The sequence below is a fragment of the Lolium rigidum genome, chromosome 5 (assembly GCF_022539505.1).
Source record: "Lolium rigidum isolate FL_2022 chromosome 5, APGP_CSIRO_Lrig_0.1, whole genome shotgun sequence".
Classification (NCBI taxonomy): Eukaryota; Viridiplantae; Streptophyta; class Magnoliopsida; order Poales; family Poaceae; genus Lolium; species Lolium rigidum.
The window spans coordinates 173,256,058-173,278,180 of NC_061512.1; positions in this window are offsets into that span (position 1 = coordinate 173,256,058).

Here is a 22,123-nt window from a genome sequence, read left to right on the forward strand (position 1 = left end):
ATACCTTGTTCAACCTCGTTACCGACAATTACTCTTTACTCGTACCGTGGCATGTCATGTCTTGTGACCCAGTCACATGCTTGCAAGCTAATTAGACGACATTCCACCGAGAGGTTCCAAAGTGTATCTATCCGTCATCAGGATGGACAAATCCCACTGTTGATCCATATGCCTGATACGTCTCCAACGCATCGATAATTTCTTATGTTCCATGCTACTTTATTGATGATACCTACATGTTTTATGCATACTTTATGTCATATTTATGCATTTTCCGGCACTAACCTATTAACAAGATGCCAAAGAGCCGATTCTTTGTTTCTGCTGTTTTTGGTTTCGAAATCCTAGTAAGGAAATATTCTCGGAATTGGACGAAATCAACGCCCAGGATCTTATTTTTCCACGAAGCTTCCAGAACACCGGGGGAGATACGAAGTGGGGCGACGAGGCGGCGACACGCCAGGGCGGCGCGGCCCAAGCCCTGGCCGTGCCGGCCTGTTGTGTGGGCCCCTCGTGTTGCCCCTAAACCTACCTCTTCGCCTATAAGAAGCCTTCATCGATAATAACTCCAGTACCGAGAGCCACGATACGGAAAACCTTCCAGACGCCGCCGCCAATCCCATCTCGGGGGATTCAGTAGATCGCCTCCGGCACCCTGCCGGAGAGGGGAATCATCTCCCGGAGGACTCTACACCGCCATGGTCGCCTCCGGAGTGATGTGTGAGTAGTTCACCCCTGGACTATGGGTCCATAGCGGTAGCTAGATGGTTGTCTTCTCCTCATTGTGCTATCATTGTCGGATCTTGTGAGCTGCCTAACATGATCAAGATCATCTATCTGTAATACTATATGTTGTGTTTGTTGGGATCCGATGAATAGTGAATGCTATGTTATGTTGATTATCAATCTATCATGTGTTGTTTATGATCTTGCATGCTCTCCGTTGCTAGTAGAGGCTCTGGCCAAGTTGATACTTGTAACTCCAAGAAGGAGTATTTATGCTCGATAGTGGGTTCATGTCTCCATTAAATGCTGGGGAGTGACAGGCAACCCCTAAGGTTGTGGATGTCGTTGTTGCCACTAGGGATAAAACATCAATGCTATGTCTAAGGATATATTCGTTGATTACATTACGCACCATACTTAATGCAATTGTATGTTGTTTGCAACTTAATACTTGGAGGGGTTCGGATGATAACTCTGAAGGTGGACTTTTTAGGCATAGATGCATGCTTGGATAGCGGTCTATGTACTTTGTCGTAATGCCCAATTAAATCTCACAATACTCATCATAACATGTATGTGCATTGTCATGCCCTCTCTATTTGTCAATTGCCCAACTGTAATTTGTTCACCCAACATGCTTATTCTTATGGGAGAGACACCTCTAGTGAACTGTGGACCCCGGTCCATTCTTTTACATCGAATACAATCTACTGCAATACTCGTTCTACTGTTCTCTGCAAACATCATTATCCACACTATACATCTAATCCTTTGTTACAGCAAGCCGGTGATATTGACAACCTCACTGTTACGTTGGGGCAAAGTACTTTGGTTGTGTTGTGCAAGTTCCACGTTGGCGCCGGAATCCCTGGTGTTGCGCCACACTACACTTCGCCGCCATCAACCTTCAACGTGCTTCTTGGCTCCTACTGGTTCGATAAACCTTGGTTTCTTACTGAGGGAAACTTGCCGCTGTACGCATCATACCTTCCGCTTGGGGTTTCCAACGGGCACGTCGACTGCGTGCTAGCATCGAGGCTTTTTTCTGGCGCCGTTGTCGGGGATCTGAAGAAAAGTTACACCACAAAGATCTCTAACTCCCACGTCAACTACACGCCAGCAAGACTTTTTCTGGCGCCGTTGCCGGGGAGATCAAGACACGCTGCAAGGTGAGTCTCCACTTCCAATCTCTTTACTTTGTTTTTGTCTTGCTTTATTTTATTTACTACTTTGTTTGCTGCATTATATCAAAACACAAAAGAATTAGTTGCTAGTTTACTTTATTTATTGTCTTGTTTGCAATCTCCATATTAAAAACACAAAAAAATTAGTTACTTGCATTTACTTTATTTGCCTTTTGTTTATTTCATCATGTTTCCTCCTAATTTCACTTTAAAAGATATACATGTGGGACAAGGGTCTATAATTGGAAGAGATAATATAGAAGAATTTTTCACCCATGTTAGTATGCAAGAAGAACTTGAAGATATACCCCTGGCAAAAACTGTCCCTGCCTATGAAGATGCCTCTGTCTGTTTGGTACGCATGATGGAAACTAGATTTATTATTCTCAATCCCATGATACAACACATATTTCTTACACTTTCTGATATGGAGAGGGGAGAAAAGAGAGATTTTGTTTTAAAAGTCCTTGTGCGAGAATTTGAGGACATGGCTAAAGAAGCTAGAAAAGTTTTTATTAAGCATAAGAGGCTTGGTATGTTCACCGATTTTAAAAGAACACTTGAAAAGATGGACATGGATAGAATAAAGTATACTAATAATGTTAATGATGGTGGGGAGTTTAAAGCACCAATACCTTGCAAGCTCCTAGGAATGCATGAAGCTCTAGATGATAATTATGCTTGGCTTGTCCCTGAAAATTTGTTTGATGAGAATAGCAAGCCTAAGACTAATGAAAAGGGAGCCTCTGAAACTTACAGATACAACATACAATGCATGGTTGAGAAAACTCCAAACCCCGCTGTTGATACTTCATCTCTTGATAATACTTGATACACACTTTCTGCGCCTAGCTGAAAGGCGTTAAAGAAAAGCGCTTATGGGAGACAACCCATGATTTTACTTCTGCACTTTTATTTTATGTTTGAGTCTTGGAAGTTTTTACTACTGTAGCAACCTCTCCTTATCTTAATTTTGTTGCATTGTTGTGCCAAGTAAAGTCTTTGATAGTAAGGTTCATACTAGATTTGGATTACTGCGCAGAAACATATTTCTTGCTGTCACGAATCTGGGCTGAATTCTCTGTAGGAAACTCAGAAAATTCTGCCAATTTACGTGAGTGATCCTCAGATATGTACGCAACTTTCATTAAATTTGAGCATTTTCATTTGAGCAAGTCTGGTGCCTCGTAAAAATTCGTCTTTACGGACTGTTCTGTTTTGACAGATTCTGCCTTTTATTTCGCATTGCCTGTTTTGCTATGCTTGATGGACTTCTTTGTTCCATTAACTTTCAGTAGCTTTGTGCAATGTCCAGAAGTGTTAAGAATGATTATGTCACCTTTGAACATGTGAATTTTGATTGTGCACTAACCCTCTAATGAGTTGTTTTGAGTTTGGTGTGGAGTAAGTTTTCAAGGATCAAGAGAGGAGGATGATACAATATGATCAAGGAGAGTGAAAGCTCTAAGCTTGGGGATGCCCCAGTGGTTCATCCCTGCATATTTCAAGAAGACTCAAGCATCTAAGCTTGGGGCATCCCCTTCTTCATCGATAACATTATCAGGTTCATCTAGTGAAACTATATTTTTATTCCATCACATCTTATGTACTTTGCTTGGAGCGTCTGTTTGTTTTTGTTTTTGTTTTGTTTGAATAAAATGGATCCTAGCATTCATTGTGTGGGAGAGAGACACGCTCCGCTGTTGCATATGGACAAATATGTCTTTGACTTTACTCATAATGTTCATGGCGAAGGATAAACTACTTCGTTAATTGTTATATGGTTGGAAACGGGAAATGCTACATGTGGTAATTGGTAGAATGTCTTGGATAATTTGATACTTGGCAATTGTTATAGATCATGTTTAAGCTCTTGCATCATATACTTTGCACCTATTAGTGAAGAAATACATAGAGCTTGCTAAAATTTGGTTTGCATGATTGGTCTCTCTAAAGTCTAGATATTTTCTAGTAAGGATTTGAGCAACAAGGATGACAGTGTAGAGTTTTATAATGCTTGCATATGTTTTCATGTGAGTTTTGCTGTACCGGTTCATGCTTGTGTTTGCTTCAAATAACCTTGCTAGCCTAAGCCTTGTATTGAGAAGGATTACTTCTCGTGCATCCAAATCCTTGAGCCAATAACTATGCCATTTGTGTCCACCATACCTACCTACTACATGGTATTTCTCCGCCATTCCAAAGTAAATTGCTTGAGTGCTACCTTTAATTTTCTATCCTTTGTCTTTGCAATATATAGCTCATGGGACAAATAGCCTAAAAACTATTGTGGTATTGAATATGTACATGTATTTTATTTCTTATTAAGTTGCTTGCTATGCGATAACCATGTTCCTGGGGACGCCATCAACTACTCTTTGTTGAATATCATGTGAGTTGCTATGCATGTTCGTCTTGTCTGAAGTAAGGGCGATTTACCATGAGTTGAATGGTTTTAGCATGCATATTGTTAGAGAAGAACATTGGGCCGCTAACTAAAGCCATGATTCATGGTGGAAGTTTCAGTTTTGGACAACAATCCTCAATCTCTAATGAGAATATTAATTGTTGTTGAATGCTTAAGCATTAAAGAGGAGTCCATTATCTGTTGTCTATGTTGTCCCGGTATGGATGTCTAAGTTGAGAATAATCAAAAGCGAGAAATCCAATGCGAGCTTTCTCCTTAGACCTTTGTACAGGCGGCATAGAGGTACCCCTTTGTGATACTTGGTTAAAACATATGTATTGCAGTGATAATCCAGTTAATCCGAGCTAATTAGGACAAGGTGCGGCACTATTGGTATACTATGCATGAGGCTTGCAACTTGTAGGATATAATTTACATAACACATATGTTTTATTACTACCGTTGACAAAATTGTTTCTTGTTTTCAAAATAAAAGCTCTAGCACAAATATAGCAATCGATGCTTCCCTCTTTGAAGGGCCTTTCTTCTACTTTTATGTTGAGTCAGTTTACCTATTTCCTCCCACCTCAAGAAGCAAAAACTTGTGTTAACTGTGCATTGATTCTTACATGCTTGCATATTTGCATTCATCATATTACTTTATGTTGACAACTATCCATGAGATATACATGTTACAAGTTGAAAGCAACCGCTGAAACTTAATCTCCCTTTGTGTTGCTTCAATACCTTCACTATGAATTTATTGCTTTATGAGTTAACTCTTATGCAAGACTTATTGATGTTTGTCTTGGAAGTACTATTCATGAAAAGTCTTTGCTATATGATTCAGTTGTTTACTCATTGTCTTTATCATTGCTTTGGATCGCTGCATTCATTACATATGCTTACAATAGTATTGATCAAGATCATGATGGCATGTCACTTCAGAAATTATCTTTGTTATCGTTTACCTACTCGGGACGAGTAGGAACTAAGCTTGGGGATGCTGATACGTCTCCAACGTATCGATAATTTCTTATGTTCCATGCTACTTTATTGATGATACCTACATGTTTTATGCATACTTTATGTCATATTTATGCATTTTCCAGGCACTAACCTATTAACAAGATGCCAAAGAGCCAGTTGCTGTTTTCTGCTATTTTTGGTTTCAGAAATCCTAGTAAGGAAATATTCTCGGAATTGGACGAAATCAACGCCCAGGATCTTATTTTTCCACGAAGCTTCCAGAACACCGGGGGAGATACGAAGTGGGGCGACGAGGCGGCGACACGCCAGGGCGGCGCGGCCCAAGCCCTGGCCGCGCCGGCCTGTTGTGTGGGCCCCTCGCGTCACCCCTAAACCTACCTCTTCGCCTATAAGAAGCCTTCGTCGATAATAACTCTAGTACCGAGAGCCACGATACGGAAAACCTTCCAGAGACGCCGCCGCCGCCAATCCCATCTCGGGGGATTCAGTAGATCGCCTCCGGCACCCTGCCGGAGAGGGGAATCATCTCCCGGAGGACTCTACACCGCCATGGTCGCCTCCGGAGTGATGTGTGAGTAGTTCACCCCTGGACTATGGGTCCATAGCAGTAGCTAGATGGTTGTCTTCTCATCATTGTGCTATCATTGTCGGATCTTGTGAGCTGCCTAACATGATCAAGATCATCTATCTGTAATACTATATGTTGTGTTTGTTGGGATCCGATGAATAGTGAATGCTATGTTATGTTGATTATCAATCTATCATGTGTTGTTTATGATCTTGCATGCTCTACGTTGCTAGTAGAGGCTCTGGCCAAGTTGATACTTGTAACTCCAAGAGGGAGTATTTATGCTCGATAGTGGGTTCATGTCTCCATTAAATGCTGGGAGTGACAAGCAACCCCTAAGGTTGTGGATGTGTCTGTTGCCACTAGGGATAAAACATCAATGCTATGTCTAAGGATATATTCGTTGATTACATTACGCACCATACTTAATGCAATTGTCCGTTGTTTGCAACTTAATACTCGGAGGGTGTTCGGATGATAACCTCGAAGGTGAACTTTTTAGGCATAGATGCATGCTTGGATAGCGGTCTATGTACTTTGTCGTAATGCCCAATTAAATCTCACAATACTCATCATAACATGTATGTGCATTGTCATGCCCTCTCTATTTGTCAATTGCCCAAGCTGTAATTTGTTCACCCAACATGCTTATTCTTATGGGAGAGACACCTCTAGTGAACTGTGGACCCCGGTCCATTCTTTTACATCGAATACAATCTACTGCAATACTCGTTCTACTGTTCTCTGCAAACATCATCATCCACACTATACATCTAGTCCTTTGTTACAGCAAGCCGGTGAGATTGACAACCTCACTGTTACGTTGGGGCAAAGTACTTTGGTTGTGTTGTGCAGGTTCCACGTTGGCGCCGGAATCCCTGGTGTTGCGCCGCACTACACTTCGCCGCCATCAACCTTCAACGTGCTTCTTGGCTCCTACTGGTTCGATAAACCTTGGTTTCTTACTGAGGGAAACTTGCCACTGTACGCATCATACCTTCCGCTTGGGGTTCCCAACGGGCACGTCGACTGCGTGCTAGCATCAATGCCTCAACTCACACTTTCCGCATACTTGATCCCATCTTTATAACCACTTATTTACACAATGGCGTTTGATGTAATCAAAGCATCCTTCCGGTGTAAGTGATTTACATGATCTCATGGTCAAAGGACTAGGTAACTATGTATCGAAAGCTAATAGCAAATTGAACTTAATGACTTGATCTTATTCTACGCTCATTTGGGTGTGTGTCCATTATATCATTCAGCCAATGACATAACCTTTTTATTAATAACATCCAATGTTCATGATCACGAAACCATGATCATCTATTAATCAACAAGCTAGTTATACAAGAGGCTTACTAGGGACTCTTTGTTGTTTACATAACACACATGTATCAATGTTTCGGTTAATACAATTATAGCATGGTATGCAAACATTTATCATAAACACAAAGATATTATAATAACCTCTTTATTATTGCCTCTTGGGCATATCTCCAACAGTCTCCCACTTGCACTAGAGTCAATAATCTAGATACATAATTAAGGTACCTAACACCCATGGCATTCTGGTGTTGGTCATGCTTTGCCCTAGGGAGAGCTTTAGTCAATGGTCTGCCACATTCAGATCTGTGTGTACTTTGCAAATCTTTACTTCACCATCTTCGATGTACTCGCTAATCGAATGAAAACGCAGCTTGATGTGCTTTAGCTTCTTGTGTGACCTTGGTTCTTGTGCATTGGCGATGGCACCCATGTTGTCACAGTAGATGACTAATGAGTCCAATGCACTAGGAACCACACCAAGCTCAACAATGAACCTCTTCATCCATACCGCTTCCGATGAAGCCTTCAAAGCCGCTATGTATTCAGATCCAATTGAAGACTTCGCCACCGTGCACTGCTTGGAACTCATCCAGCTTACTGCAGCACCATTCAGTATAAACACGTACCCAGACTGAGACTTAGATTCATCAGGATCAGTGTTCCAACTTGCATCGGTGTAACTGGTTAGAACAAGCTCTTGGTCACCGCCATAACAAAGAAACATATCCTTAGTACTTTTCAAGTACTTCAGGATATTCTTGACCGCTGTCCAGTGTTCCATTCCTGGATCACTCTGATATCTGCTGGTCAAACTAACAACATATGTGATATCCGGTCTAGTACACAGCATGGCATACATGATAGAGCCTACTGCCGAGGCATAGGGGATCTTGTTGATCCTCTCTCTTTCTTCTGTCGTAGCCGGACCTTGAGTTTTACTCAAGACCTTACCTGGCAACATAGGCAAGAACCCTTTCTTACTTTCATCCATTCTAAACTTCTTTAGAATCTTGTCCAGGTATGTACTCTGTGAAAGCCCTATTAGGCCTCTTGATCTATCTCTATAAATCTTGATGCCTAAAACGTACGCTGCTTCACCAAGGTCTTTCATTGAAAAACACTTATTCAAATAACCTTTAACACTGCTTAGTAGTTCTATATCATTCCCAATCAATAATATGTCATCTACATATAATATCATGAATGCTACAGAGCTCCCACTCACTTTCTTGTAAATACAGGCCTCACCATGAGTCCGTATAAACCCGAAGTCTTTGATCACCATATCAAAACGTCGGTTCCAACTCCGGGATGCTTGCTTCAGTCCATAAATGGAACGCTGAAGTTTGCATACCTTGTTAGCATTTTTAGGATCGACAAAACCTTTGGATTGTACCATATACAACTCTTCCTCAATATCACCATTAAGGAACGCCATTTTGACATCCATTTGCCAAATCTCATAATCGAAAAATGCAGCTATTGCTAACAAAATCCTCACAGACTTTAGCTTCGCTACAGGTGAGAAAGTCTCATCGTAGTCAACTCCTTGAATTTGTCGGAAACCCTTTGCGACAAGTCGAGCTTTATAGACAGTAATATTACCATCAGCATCTGTTTTTCTTTTGAAGTTCCATTTATTCTCGACAGCCTTGCGGCTATCAGGTAAGTCTACCAAAGTCCATACTTGGTTATCATACATGGATCCCATTTCGGATTTCATGGCTTCTTGCCATTTGTTGGAATCTGGGCTCATCATTTCTTCTTCATACGTCGCAGGGTCTTCATCATTGTTGTCCACAATGATGACATTTAGACAGGGATCATACCAATCAGGAGTGGTACGTTCCCTCGTCGATCTGCGAGGTTCAGTAGCTTCCTCGTTCGAAGTTTCATGATCATCATCATTTGCTTCCTCTCCTATCGGTGCAGGCTGCACAGGAACATCTTCCGGTACTGCGCTACTCTGATCTATGTGAGAAGGTTCAGTAACCTCGTCGAGTTCTACTTTCCTTCCAGTCACTTCTTTAGTGAGAAACTCCTTCTCAAGAAAGGATCCGTTTTTAGCAACAAAGATTTTTTCCTTCGGATCTGTGATAGAAAGTGTACCCAATAGTTTCTTTAGGGTATCCTATGAAGACGCATTTGTCCGCTTTGGGTTCTAGCTTGTCAGGTTGTAACTTCTTTACATAAGCTTCGCAACCCTAAACTTTAAGGAATGACAACTTAGGTTTCTTTCCAAACCATAATTCATATGGTGTCGTTTCAACGGATTTAGATGATGCCCTATTTAAAGTGAATGCGGCTGTCTCTAATGCATAACCCCAAAATGATAATGGCAAATCAGTAAGAGACATCATAGATCGAACCATATCCACGAGAGTTTGATTACAACGTTTGGACACACCATTACGTTGTGGTGTTCCCGGCGGTGTCAACTGTGAAAGTATTCCGTATTTCTTTAAGTTCATGCCAAACTCATAACTCAGATATTCGCCTCCGCGATCAGAACGCAGAAACTTAATCTTCTTGTTACGTTGATTTTCTACTTCACTTTGGAATTCCTTAAACTTCTCGAAAGTTTCGGACTTAGGTTTCATAAACTAAATATACCCATATGTACTCAGATCATCCGTGAAGGTTAGAACATAACGATAATCACCGCGCGATGCCACACTCATTGGTCCGCACACATCGGTATGTATGATTTCCAGCAAGTCCGTAGCTCGCTCCATTGTACCAGAAAATGGAGTCCTAGTCATTTTTCCTGTTAGACATGCTTCACATCTATCAAGTGACTCAAAGTCAAGTGACTCAAGAAGTCCATCGGAATGGAGTTTCTTCATGCGCTTCACTCCAATATGACCAAGACGACAGTGCCACATATAAGTAGAATTATCATTCAGTTTAATTCTCTTAGCATCAATGTTATGAACATGTGTATCACTACTATCGAGATTTAACAAGAATAAACCATTCATCTCAGGCGCATGACCATAAAAGATATAACTCATATAAATAGAACAACCATTATTCGCTGATTTAAACGAATAACCGTCTTGCATTAAACAAGATCTAGATATAATGTTCATGCTCAACACAGGCACCAAATAACAATTATTAAGGTTTAAAACTAATCTCGAAGGTAGATGTAGAGGGAGCGTGCCGACGATGATCACATCGACCTTGGATCCATTTCCAACACGCATCGTCACCTCGTCCCTTGCCAGGCTTCGTTTATTCCGCAGCTCCTGTTTCGAGTTATAAATGTGAGCAACCAAAACCAGTATCAAATACCCATGCACTACTACGAGAACCAGTAAGATAGACATCAATAACATGTATATCAAATAAACCTTTCTTCTTGATGAGGCCGTTCTTCAGATCAGCCAAGTATTTGGGGCAATTACGCTTCCAGTGCCCCTTCTCCTTGCAGTAATAGCACACAGTATCAGGCTTAGGGCCAGCCTTGGGCTTCTCAGGAGGCGCAACAACTTTCTTGCTGCCCTTCTTGAAGTTGCCCTTGTTGTTAGGCTTGCCCTGCTTCTTGAAACTGGTGGTCTTGTTGACCATCAACACTTGGTGCTCTTTCTGTATCTCAACTTCAGCAGATTTCAGCATGGAGAAGAGTTCAGGTAACTCTTTGTTCATGTTCTGCATGTTGTAGTTCATCACGAAGTTCTTGTAACTAGGTGGCAGTGATTGGAGGACACGATGAATACCCAACTGGTTAGGAATCACAATTCCCAAGTCACTAAGGTTCTTCGCGTGCCCAGACATCTTGAGCACGTGCTCGCTAACGGATCTACCCTCTTCCATCATGCAGCCAAAGAAGTGTTTCGAGGCCTCATAGCTAATTTCCACGGCCGCATGAGTTTCAAAGATAGCTTTTAGCTCATGGACCAGCTCATAAGGATCGTGGTGCTCAAACCGTATTTGGAGCTCCGCCTCTAGGCTGCACAGGATGGCACACTGAACTTGAGAGTACCAAATGACCCGAGTCTCGTAAACATTCTTTACGTCCTCGGATACTGCAGGTGGTGGTGGGGGACCTAGCGGTGCATCGAGCACATATTGCAGATTTCCACCATTGAGGAAAATCCTCACATGACGGAACCAGTCGGTGAAGTTGCTACCATTGCTTTTAAGCTTTTCTTTCTCTAGGAACTGGTTAAAACTGATGGAGGGGGACGCCATGATCTACAACATATTTGCAAAGAGTTTAGACTAAGTTTATGATAAATTGAGTTCAATTTTAATTATTAAATTAACTAGGTGAACTCCCACTCAAAACAACATCCCTCGCATTGTCTTAGTGATCACACGAACCAAATCCACTACACCAAGTCCGATCTTCACGAGAAAAGATGTAGCTTCAAAGGCGAACACTCAAAGTGTTCATCATATCATTCATATGACTCATGCTCTACCTTTCGGTATCCCGTGTTCCGAGACCATGTCTGTACATGCTAGGCTCGTCAAGGCAACCTTAGTATCCGCGTGTGCAAAACTGGCTTGCACCCGTTGTATGCACATGTAGAATCTATCACACTCGATCATCATGTGATGTTTTGAAACGACAAGTCTTAGCAACGGTGCATACTAAGGATGAACACTTTATTATCTTGATATTTAGTGAGAGGGATCATCTTATAATGCTACCGTCGCGATCTAAGCAAAATAAGATGCATAAAGGATTAACATCACATGCAATTCATAATGTGTGATATGATATGGCCTTTCTTCTTGTGCTTTTGATCTCCATCTCCAAAGCACGGACATGATCTCCATCATCACCGAGCATGGCGTCAAGGTCGTGGCGCCGCTTCATGGTTGTCCATCACTTATAGCTACTATAACAACTACTTGAAATAAAGCTATTACATGATGAATAGACACGCAGGTCTTTAACAAAAATTAAAGACAACCATTAGGCTCTCGCCGGTTGCCATAATACAATAATGAACATCTCATACATCAAATATAATCATCATCATATGGCCATATCACATCACCAAACCCTGCAAAAACAAGTTAGACGCCTCTAATTTGGTTTGCATATTTTACGTGGTTTAGGGTTTTCGAGTAAGATCCAATCTACCTACGAACATGAACCACAACGGTGATACTAGTGTTGTCAATAGAAAGAGTAGATTGAATCTTCACTATGGTGGGAGAGACAGACACCCGCAAAGCCACTTATGCAATACAAGTTGCATGTCAAGCGTGGAGCAAGTCTCATGAGACGCGGTCATGTAAAGTTAGCCCATGCCGCTTCATCCCACCATCCCGCAAGATGCAAAGTACACTAACTAAAAACAACAAAAGCATCAATGCCCACAAAAACCATTGTGTTCTACTCGTGCAACAGATCTATGCATAGACACGGCTCTGATACCACTGATGGGTTCGTTGCATGGAAAACAAAAATTTCTACCGTGAACATGAACAAAAACCAAGATCCAATCTAGGAAGAAGCAAGATCTAATCTACCAAGATCGAAGCAACGAGAAGATTGCGAGACTAACCCTCGAAGATTCCAAAGCCTACGAGATTAGATCTCGTTGTTGATGTAGTCGATCATCCGTGCTGCAATCCGGCAGCACTTCCGTACTCGGTTGTGTGTACGGTGTCGATGAAGCCCGTCCTCTCCCCGTTCCAGCGGGCAGAGGAGGTGTGGTAGATCTCCTCAGAATCCAAGCAGCACGACGGCGTGGTGGTGGTGGTGGAGGAGAAAAGCTGCAGGGCTTCGCCTAAGTCGGAGCAACGTATCGGTGGGAGAGAGTGTAGGGATTCGTTGCATAGAAAACAAAAAATTTCCTACCGCGAACACGCAATCCAAGCCAAGATGCAATCTAGAAGACGGTAGCAACGAGGGGATGATCGAGACTCACCCTTGAAGAGTTCCAAAGCTTACAAGATGAGGCTCTTGTTGCTGCGGTAGACGTTCACTTGCCGCTTGCAAAAGCGCGTAGAAGATCTTGATCACGATGCCACAATCGGGCAGCACCTCCGTACTCAGTCACACGTTCGGTGTTGATGAAGTCGACGTCCACCTCCCCGTTCCAGCGGGCAGCGGAAGTAGTAGCTCCTCTTGAATCCGGCAGCACGACGGCGTGGTGTCGGTGGTGGTGGAGAATCCCGGCAGAGCTTCGCTAAGCGTGCGGGGAAGAAGGAGGAGTGGGGCGGCTAGGGTTTGGGGAGAGGGGGGCGCCGGCCACTTGAGGGGTGCGGCCACCTTGTGGTGTTGGGGTGGCTGGCCCCTCCCTTGGCCCTCATTATATACGTGGAACACCCAAGAGTTGGTCTACAAGTCTTCGAATAAGACCCCAAACCAAAACCTTCCATATGACATGAAACCTACCCAAGCTAGGACTCCCACTAGAGGTGGGATTCCCACCTTCCCTTGGGAGGGTGGCCGGCCACCATAGGTGGAGTCCACCTGGGACTCCACCCCTTAGGGTTGGCCGGCCATGGTGGTGGAGTCCCTTCGGGACTCCGCCTTTCAAAGTGACTTTCTTCCGGAATATTCTAGAACCTTCTAGCACCTTCCATAAATGCACCGGATCATTTTCAAACTCATAAAATGACTTCCTATATATGAATCTTATTCTCCGGACCATTCCGGAACTCCTCGTGATGTCCGGGATCTCATCCGGGACTTCGAACAAATCTTCGAACTCCATTCCATATTCAAGTTCTACCATTTCAACATCAAACCTTAAGTGTGTCACCCTACGGTTCGTGAACTATGTGGACATGGTTGAGTACTCTCTCCGACCAATAACCAATAGCGGGATCTGGAGATCCATAATGGCTCCCACATATTCAACAATGACTTTTAGTGATCGAATGAACCATTCACATAAGATACCAATTCCCTTTGTCACGTGATATTTTACTTGTCCGAGGTTTGATCATCGGTATCACTCTATACCTTGTTCAACCTCGTCTCCTGACAAGTACTCTTTACTCGTACCGTGGTATGTGGTCTCTTATGAACTTATTCATATGCTTGCAAGACATTAGACGACATTCCACCGAGAGGGCCTAGAGTATATCTATCCGTCATCGGGATGGACAAATCCCACTGTTGATCCATATGCCTCAACTCATACTTTCCGGATACTTAATCCCACCTTTATAACCACCCATTTACGCAGTGGTATTTGATGTAATCAAAGTACCTTTCCGGTATAAGTGATTTACATGATCTCATGGTCATAAGGACTAGGTTACTATGTATCGAAAGCTTATAGCAAATAACTTAATGACGTGATCTTATGCTACGCTTAATTGGGTGTGTCCATTACATCATTCATACAATGATATAACCTTGTTATTAATAACATCCAATGTTCATGATTATGAAACTAATCATCCATTAATCAACAAGCTAGTTAAGAGGCATACTAGGGACTCTTTGTTGTTTACATATCACACATGTATCAATGTTTTGGTTAATACAATTATAGCATGGTATATAAACATTTATCATAAACATAAAGATATATAATAACCACTTTTATTATTGCCTCTTGGGCATATCTCCTTCAGTCTCCCACTTGCACTAGAGTCAATAATCTAGATTACATTGTAATATACCTAACACCCATGGCATTCTGGTGTTGGTCATGCTTTGCCCTAGGGAGAGCTTTAGTCAACAGATCTGCTACATTCAGATCAGTGTGTACTTTGCAAATCTTTACTTCTCCATCTTCGATGTACTCGCGAATCGAGTGGTAACACAGCTTGATATGCTTCAGCCTCTTGTGTGACCTTGGTTCTTGTGCATTGGCGATGGCACCCATGTTGTCACAGTATATGACTAGTGGGTCCAATGCACTAGGAACAACACCGAGCTCTACAATGAACCTCTTCATCCATACCGCTTCTGATGAAGCCTCTGAAGCCGCTATGTACTCCGATTCGTTGAAGACTTCGCCACCGTGCACCGCTTCGAGCTTGCCCAGCTTATCGCAAGCACCATTCAATATAAACACGTACCTGCATCGTGACTTAGAGTCATCGGATCGGTGTTCCAACTTGCATCGGTGTAACCGCTTACAACGAGCTCTTGGTCACCTCCATAACAAAGAAACATATCCTTAGTTCTTTTCAAGTACTTTAGGATATTCTTGACCGCTGTCCAAGTGTTCCATTCCTCGGATCACTTTGATATCTGCTAGTCAAACTAACAAGCATGTGCTATATCCGGTCTAGTACATAGCATGGCATACATGATAGATCCTACTGCCGAGGCATAGGGGATATTACTCATCCTTTCTCTTTCTTCGCCGTAGCCGGTCCTTGAGTCTTACTCAAGACCTTGCTCGGTAACATAGGTAAGAAACCTTTCTTACTTTCGTCCATTCTAAACTTCTTTAGAATCTTGTCCAGGTATGTACTCTGTGATAGCCCTATTAGGCGTTTTGATCTATCTCTATAAATCTTGATGCCTAATATATACGATGCTTCACCAAGGTCTTTCATTGAAAAACTATTATTCAAATAACCTTTTACACTGCTTAATAGTTCTATATCATTCCCAATCAATAATATGTCATCTACATATAATATCAGGAATGCTAGAGAGCTCCCACTCACTTTCTTGTAAATACAGGCCTCTCCATGACACTGTATAAACCTGAAGTCTTTGATCACTTTATCAAAGCGTCGGTTCCAACTTCTTGATGCTTGCTTCAGTCCATAGATTGAACGCTGAAGTTTGCATACTTTGTCAGCATTTTTAGGATCTACAAAACCTTTGGGTTGTACCATATACAACTCTTCCTCAATGTCTCCATTAAGGAACGCCATTTTGACATCCATCTCGCCAAATCTCATAATCGAAAAATGCAGCTATTGCTAACAAAATCCTCACAGAGTTTAGCTTCGCTACTGGTGAGAAAGTCTCATCGTAGTCAACTCCTTGAATTTGTCGGAAACCCTTTGCGACAAGTCGAGCTTTATAGACAAGTAATATTACCATCAGCATCTGTTTTTCTCTTGAAGATCCATTTATTCTCGATAGCCTTGCGGCTATCAGGTAAGTCTACCAAAGTCCACACTTTGTTATCATACATGGATCCCATTTCGGATTTCATGGCTTCTTGCCATTTGTTGGAATCTGGGCTCATCATCGCTTCTTCATACGTCGCAGGGTCCTCATCATTGTTATCCACAATCATGACATTTAGACAAGGATCATACCAATCAGGAGTGGCACGTTCCCTTGTCGATCTACGAGGTTCAGTAGTTTCCTCGTTCGAAGTTTCATGATCGTTATCATTAGCTTCCTCTGTTGTCGGTGCAGGCGGTACAGGTACAATTTCCGGTACTGCGCTACTCTGATCAACGAGTAAAGATTCATCAATCTCATCAAGTTCTACTTTTCTTCGAGTCACTTCTTTAGTGAGAAATTCTTTCTCAAGAAAGGTTCTGTTCTTAGCAACAAAGATTTTGCCTTCGGATCTGTGATAGAAAGTATACCCTATAGTTTCCTTAGGGTATCCTATGAAGACGCATTTCTCCGCTTTGGGTTCTAGCTTGTCCGGTTGTAACTTCTTTACATAGGCTTCGCAACCCCAAACTTTAAGGAACGACAACTTAGGTTTCTTATTAAACCATAATTCATACGGTGTCGTTTCTACGGATTTTGATGGTGCTCTATTTAAAGTGAATGCGGCTGTCTCTAATGCATAACTCTAAAATGATAACGGCAAATCAGTAAGAGACATCATAGAACGAACCATATCTAAGAGAGTTCGATTATGACGTTCGGACACACCATTTCGTTGTGGTGTTCCCGGCGGTGTCAATTGTGAAAGTATTCCGCATTTCTTTAAATGCATGCCAAACTCATAACTCAGATATTCACCTCCGTGATCAAATCGTAGAAATTTAATCTTTTTGTTACGTTGATTTTCTACTTCACTTTGGAATTCCTTAAACTTCTCAAAAGTTTCGGATTTATGTTTCATGAAATAGATATACCCATATCTACTCAGATCATCCGTGAAGGTTAGAACATAACGATAACCACCGCGCGATGCTACACTCATTGGTCCGCACACATCGGTATGTATGATTTCCAATAAGTCAGTAGCTCGCTCCATCATACCAGAAAATGGAGTCTTAGTCATTTTTCCCATTAGACATGCTTCGCATCTATCAAGTGACTCAAAGTCAAGTGATTCAAGTAATCCATCGGTATGGAGTTTCTTCATGCGTTTCACTCCAATATGACCAAGACGACGAGTGCCACATATAAGTAGAATTATCATTCAATTTAATTCGCTTAGCATCAATGTTATGTATATGCGTATCACTACTATCGAGATCTAATAGAAATAAGCCATTCTTTTCGTGTGCTCGACCATAAAAGATATTATTCATAAAAATAGAACAACCATTATTCTCAGACTTGAATGAATAACCGTCTTGCATTAAACAAGATCCAGATATAATGTTCATGCTCAACGCGGGTACAAAATAACAATTATTTAGGCTTAAAACTAATCCCGAAGGTAGATGTAGAGGAAGTGTGCCGACAACGATCACATCGACTTTGGATCCGTTTCCAACGCGCATCATCACTTCATCTTTCAGTAGTCTTCGTTTACTCTTTAATTCCTGTTTCGAGTTACAAATATGAGCAACCGAACCAGTATCAAATACCTAGGTACTAGAACGAGAACCAGTGAGATAAACATCTATAACATGTATATCAGATATACCTTCTTTCTTCTTCTTAACAAGGCCCCTCTTCAGATCAACCAGATACTTGGAGCAATTACGCTTCCAGTGTCCCTTCTCCTCGCAGTAATAGCACTCAGCATCAGGCTTAGGGCCGTTCTTATGTTTCATAGGAGGCGTGGCAGCTTTCTTGCCACCCTTCTTGAATTTTCCCTTAGACTTGCCCTGTTTCTTGAAACTCGGTGGTCTTGTTGACCATCAACACTTGGTGCTCTTTCTTGATCTCAATCTCAGCAGCTTTTAGCATGCCAAAGAGTTCGAGTAACTCCTTGTTCATGTTCTCGCATATTGTAGTTCATCACAAAGTTCTTGTAACTTGGTGGCAGTGATTGAAGGACACGATTAATCCCCAGTCTATTAGGAATCACTATTCCCAAGTCACTGAGTTTCTTCGCATGCCCGGTCATAACGAGCATGTGCTCACTAACGGAGCTGCCTTCTTCCATCATACAGCTGAAGAAGTGTTTCGATGCTTCATAGCATTCCACGGGCGCATGAGTCTCAAATATGGCTTTCAGCTCATTGACCAACTCATGAGGATCGTGGTGCTCAAAACGTTTTTGAAGATCGGCTTCCGGACCGCACGGGAGGGCACACCGAACTTGAGAGTACCGAGTTTTCCGAGTCGCGTAAACATTCTTTACTTCATCGGTTTCGGTTTCGCAGGAGGGTCACCTAGCGGTGCATCAAGCACAAATTGCAGATTTCCGCCGACGAGGAAGATCCTCACATGACGAAACCGAGTCGGTGAAGTTGCTACCGTTGCTCTTAAGCTTTTCTTTCTCTAGGAACCGGTTAAAATTGATTGGGGACGCCATCTCTACAACATATATTTGCAAAAGTTTAGACTAAGTTTATGACAAATTGAGTTCAAATTTTAATTCAACATAATTAAAAATCTAGGTGAACTCTCACTCAAAACAATATCCCTCGCATTGTCTTAGTGATCACACGAACCAAATCCACCACACCTAAGTCCGATCATCACGAGACAAGGTGTAATTTCAATGGCGAACACTGATACGTCTCCGACGTATCGATAATTTCTTATGTTCCATGCCACATTATTGATGATTTCTACATGTTATATGCACATTTTATGTCATATTTATGCTTTTTCCGGAACTAACCTATTGACGAGATGCCGAAGGGCCAGTTCCTGTTTTCTCGCTGTTTTGGTTTCGGAAATCCTAGTAAGGAAATATTCTCGGAATTGGACGAAATCAACGCCCAGTGGTCCTATTTTGCCCGGAAGCATCCAGAACACCCGAGAGTCGCCAGAGGGGGGCCACAGGGGCCCCAGATGATAGGCCGGCGCGGCCCAGGCCCTGGCCGCGCCGCCTTATGGTGTCGTCGCCTCGTTGACCTTCTGACGCCGCCTATTCGCCTATTTAAGCCCCCTCGACCTAAAACCTCGATACGGAAGAGCCACGATACGGAAAACCTTCCAGAGCCGCCGCCATCGCGAAGCCAAGATCTGGGGGACAGGAGTCTCTGTTCCGGCACGCCGCCGGGACGGGGAAGTGCCCCCGGAAGGCTCCTCCATCGACACCACCGCCATCTCCATCAACGCTGCTGTCTCCCATGAGGAGGGAGTAGTTCTCCATCGAGGCTCGGGCTGTACCGGTAGCTATGTGGTTCATCTCTCTCCTATGTGCTTCAATACAATAATCTCATGAGCTGCCTTACATGATTGAGATTCATATGATGATGCTTGTAATCTAGATGTCGTTATGCTAGTCAAGTGAATTTTACTTATGTGATCTCCGGAGACTCCTTGTCCCACGTGTGTAAAGGTGACAGTGTGTGCACCGTGTGGGTCTCTTAGGCTATATTTCACAGAATACTTATTCACTGTTATGAAGAGCATAGTGAAGTGCTTATTTATATCTCTTTATGATTGCAATGTGTTTTGTATCACAATTTATCTGCATGCTACTCTAGTGATGTTATTAAAGTAGTTTTATTCCTCCTGCACGGTGTAATGGTGACAGTGTGTGCATCCGTGTTAGTACTTGGCGCAGGCTATGATTATGATCTCTTGTAGATTATGAAGTTAACTATTGCTATGATGGTATTGATGTGATCTATTCCTCCTACATAGTGTGAAGGTGACAGTGTGCATGCTATGTTAGTACTTGGTTTAGTCGTGTTGATCTTTCATGCACTCTAAGGTTATTTAAATATGAACATTGAATTGTGGAGCTTGTTAACCCCGGCATTGAGGGTTCGTGTAATCCTACGCAATGGTGTTCATCATCCAACAAGAGTGTAGAGTATGCATTTATCTATTCTGTTATGTGATCAATGTTGAGAGTGTCCACTAGTGAAAGTATGATCCCTAGGCCTTGTTCCTAAATATCGCTATCGCTGTTTGTTTACTCGTTTTATCAACGTTACTACTGCTGCGTTACTACTCGCTTGTTTACTCGTCCCGGGCAAAGCACTTTTCCGGTGCCGTTGCTACCGCTTATATATATTCATACCACCTGTATTTCACTATCTCTTCGCCGAACTAGTGCACCTATTAGGTGTGTTGGGGACACAAGAGACTTCTTGCTTTGTGGTTGCAGTGGTTGCATGAGAGGGATATCTTTGACCTCTTCCTCCCTGAGTTCGATAAACCTTGGGTGATCCACTTAAGGGAAACTTGCTGCTGTTCTACAAACCTCTGCTCTTGGAGGCCCAACACTGTCTACAGGAAAAGGAGGGGGCGTAGACATCAAACACTCAAAGTGTTCATCATATCAACCATATGATTCATGCTCTACCTTTCGGTATCACGTGTTCCGAGACCATGTCTGTACATGCTAGGCTCGTCAAGGCCACCTTAGTATCCGCATGTGCAAAACTGTCTTGCACCCGTTTTATGCACTTGTTGATTCTATCACACCCGATCATCACGAGATGCTTCGAAACGACAAGTCTTGGCAACGGTGCTACTAAGGATGAAAACTTTATTATCTTGAGATTTTAGTGAGGGATCATCTTATAATGCTACCGTCGCGATCTAAGCAAAATAAGATGCATAAAAGGATTAACATCACATGCAGTTCATATGTGATATGATATGGCCCTTTTGTCTTTGCGCCTTTGATCTTCATCTCCAAAGCACGGACATGATCTCCATCATCTTCGGGCATGATCTCCATCATCGTCGGCGTAGCGTCAAGGTCAATGGTGCCGTCTTCATTGTTGTCCTCCATGTAGCAACTATTACAACTACTTTGAAATACTACTCAACATGAAATTTAAAGACAACCATAAGGCTCCTGCCGGTTGCCACAATACAATAATGATCATCTCATACATATTCATCATCACATTATGGCCATATCACATCACCAAACCCCGCAAAACAAGTTAGACGTCTCTAATTTGGTTTGCATATTTTACGTGGTTTAGGGTTTTCGAGAAAGATCTAATCTACCTACGAACATGAACCACAACGGTGATACTAATGTTGTCAATAGAAGAGTAAATTGAATCTTCACTATAGTAGGAGAGACAGACACCCGCAAAGCCTCTTATGCAATACAAGTTGCATGTCGAACGAGGAACAAGTCTCATGAACGCGGTCATGTAAAGTTAGCCCGAGCCGCTTCATCCCACTATGCCACAAAGATGCAAAGTACTCAAACTAAAGATAACAAGAGCATCAACGCCCACAAAACCATTGTGTTCTACTCGTGCAACCATCTATGCATAGACACGGCTCTGATACCACTGTAGGGATTCGTTGCATAGAAAACAAAAAATTTCCTACCGTGAACACGCAATCCAAGCCAAGATGCAATCTAGAAGACGGTAGCAACGAGGGGATGATCGAGACTCACCCTTGAAGAGTTCCAAAGCCTACAAGATGAGGCTCTTGTTGCTGCGGTAGACGTTCACTTGCCGCTTGCAAAAGCGCGTAGAAGATCTTGATCACGGTGCCACAATCGGGCAGCACCTCCGTACTCGATCACACGTTCGGTGTTGATGAAGTCGACGTCCACCTCCCCGTTCCAGCGGGCAGCGGAAGTAGTAGCTCCTCTTGAATCCGGCTGCACGACGGCATGGTGTCGGTGGTGGTGGAGAATCCCGGTGGAGCTTCGCTAAGCGTGCGGGGAAGAAGGAGGAGTGGGGCGCCGGCCACTTGAGGGGTGCGGCCACCTT